Source organism: Panicum hallii, chromosome 4 (genome assembly GCF_002211085.1).
Source record: "Panicum hallii strain FIL2 chromosome 4, PHallii_v3.1, whole genome shotgun sequence".
NCBI lineage: Eukaryota > Viridiplantae > Streptophyta > Magnoliopsida > Poales > Poaceae > Panicum > Panicum hallii.
The window spans coordinates 43,485,733-43,489,106 of record NC_038045.1 but is presented as its reverse complement, the minus strand read 5'-3'; positions in this window follow the sequence as shown (position 1 = coordinate 43,489,106).

Sequence of the window (3,374 nt, the reverse complement as noted above, 5' to 3'; positions counted from 1 at the left end):
GCCCCTCCATAATTGATCCCTCAGGATGACTTTTCGTACGAACATCACCCTTACACCTCATCAAAAACCTGTACGCATATAATAAGCTCAAAATGTTGTAAAATAATATGTACAATTGTTTTTTTACTACAATTCAGCATGCCTAAGGGGAATTACCTCTCAACAGGCCACATGCTACGAAAATGTACAGGACCAGCAATTTTTGCTTGGGCAGGAAGATGAACCATCAAGTGTACCATGATGTCAAAGAAAGATGGAAGAAATATAGCCTCAAGAAGGCTCAAGGTTTCAGCTATATCAGCCTCTAAACTCTCCATATCAGTCATTCAAATAACTGGTGATCAAATTTTCTTGAAGAAGTTACTAACACGAATCACTGCAGCACTGACTATTTCTGGTAATATTTTCCTCACAGCAAGTGGCATTAAGTGTTGTAGAACAATGTGGCTCTCATGACTCTTCAGCCCAAACACCTTTCTTTCATTGACATGAACATTGTGTCGTATATCAGATGCGTAACCAGCAGGGAACTTTACCCCTTTAAGTACTTCACAAAATAATTTCTTCTCATTAGGACTCATTGTGTATGGTGCAGGTGGTAAATAAAGTTGGCCATCAACATCAATAGGGTGAAGATCACTTCTAATACCTAGAGCTTGAAGGTCCAATCGAGAATTCAAATTGTCCTTAGATTTCCCATCAGTGCCCAGAAATGTATTAACAAAGTTCTCATCCACATTTTTTCCTATGTGCATGACATCAAAATTATGTCGCAGCATCAATTCTTTCCAATAGGGAAGTATGAACCAAATATATCTTCTTTTAAAAATTACTAATGGCTCCCCCTCCTTGCGTCTCTTGCTTGTTGGTTTCTTTCCAGATGGATCCTTCCCAAAAACTGTAACAATATCTTTTGTACGCTCTAAAATTTCCTCACCAGAAAGTGGAGTAGGTGCTGGCCTAAGTTCAGTTGAACCAAATTTATCAACATCAAACCTAAATGGATGATTTTCATGCAAGAACCTACGATGACCCATGTAGCAAGTCTTGGTACCATTACTAAGTTGAAATGAACATGTATGGGAGTGGCAATCAGGACATGCTGCTTCACCAGATGTTACACAACCTGATGCATAGCCTAGACCTGGAAAATCAGTGATTGTCCACAATATTGTAGCACGCAGCTGGAAGAACTCCCTCTTGGAAGAATCATAAGTTCTGACTCCATTTTCAAACATATCTAGCAAATCATAGACAAGGGGCTGAAAATAAACATCCATATCACTACCAGGAGCATGCCGACCAGGAATCAACAAAGAGAGGATGAAGTTTGATTGCTTCATGCACATTGAAGGTGCAAAATTGTATGGAATACAGATACCAGGCCAAATGCTGTAGCTAACATTCATGCCCCTATATGGATTAAAACTATCGGTGGCAAATGCTAAACGGATATTGCGGCTGTCTGAAGCAAATAGTTGATGTTTATCATCAAAGTCTTTCCACAGAGGAGAATTAGCTGGATGCCTAAGTTAATCATCCTTTGTTCGCTCCTCATCATGCCATCTTGTTAGCTTTGCTATTTTGGAAGTCAGGAACAATCTTTGGAGCCTTTTCTTTATTGGAAAGTAGCGGAGAACCTTGCTAGGAACCTTATATACATGTTTCCCATCTAGACTCTTCCTAACTGATTTCCACCTTGAAACCTTACATTTTGGACATGAATCTGAATCTACATGGTCCTTCCAATACAGGATGCAATCATTTGGACAAGCATGAATACTAATGTACCCAAGTCCTATGGATTTAATCAATTTCTTAGCCTCATAGTAGTTTCTAGGTAGAGATGAAGCCCCAGGTAATGCATCATTGAGTAGATCAAGTAATAGGTCAAAACTTTTATCGGTCCATCCTCCAAGAAGTTTGATATGAAGCAATCTAATGAGGAAACGAAGCTTTGTATAATTCTTGCATGTAGGGTACAGCTCTTGACTATTTGCTTCTACCACCTTATGAATCTTTCGTAGATCATCACTAGGTTGCTGAATAGAAGTGTTGTCTTCAAAATCCCCTCTATCATCTAATCCACAAGCTAGGTCTCTAAGCAATTCAGATATTTCATCTTCTTCACTAGACTCATTGTCACTATTCCCATGATTCACATTAGAGGTGTTTGCTTCTCCATGTAAGTTCCATGTTGTGTACCCTTTTACAAACCCATCACATATCAAGTGCTCACGTACATCACTTGCATCTCTCCAAAATGAGTTAATACACTTTCTGCAAGGGCATAATATTTTTCCTCCTACGGCTGAATTTGTAAATGCATAAGCTAAAAAACCGTTCACCCCTTGCAAATATGCCCTTGTGTGCCTACATGCAATTTATTAAGTTAAGTCACATATTAACTTGACAACACTTTCACATCTTTGAAATAGTTGTGACGTACCTAGCCTCATTGTTGATCCAGGTTTTATCCATCCGTCTTTATGGAGATGAAGCTGCTTCTAAATTATATCTTTTAACACTAAACTATTGCATAATAGATAGCACAGACAAACAGTAAGCATGAAAGACAATGCAACAATCAGTAATAGGTATGAGAGAAATAAAACTTACTGTTACACACAAGCTCCTTCACTTAATAACTTCTCAGCTACAAAGGTTGGCTGCTATGAGTGTTGCAGATGCTCCAAAATGATATGCGAGCTGCTGACAATGTTGTAGAGGCAATTAATATAAGTCTAAAAAAATTTAACCATGAGAAAGAAAGATGGAAATATGTAGTACATACATTATCATATCTTGCAACCAAATTAATTAGCATTTTATATCAAAAAGAATGGCATAGTTTTATTACCTTAATGGGACTTCAGAAGGCCAGCAATGCGGCGGCCACCTCTAGATAACACAGTTGGGGAGGATATAGGTTCAAAAACTGAAAGTAGGAAGCAAGACATAGATCCATAAGAAGATTCAAAATAAAAGGCCTCAGCAGCAAGGATACGACAAATATCAACAAACATTGAGCTAATAAGGGTGTACATCTGAAATCAAGTCTTATCACAAAATTGTACAGAAGTGATGGGCTAAATCAGCACACAAAACTGCATTTATGTAACCACCAAATGAATCATCAAATAAATCACACAGAATTCTCTCCAAGTACTAATAATCTAAGGATCCTATGGCATCATGCATCAACTCGCTGTTGAGTTGTGTTCCAAATTCAGTTGCACATAAAAGACCGACTTGTGACGGAGCGTAGCGGAGGCCCGTCGCCGGAGGCTTGGGCCGGAGATATACCCGATTAGGGTTTCTCCTTGATGACAATCTTTCATCGTTTATTCATCATCGTTCATAACACTCGCAAC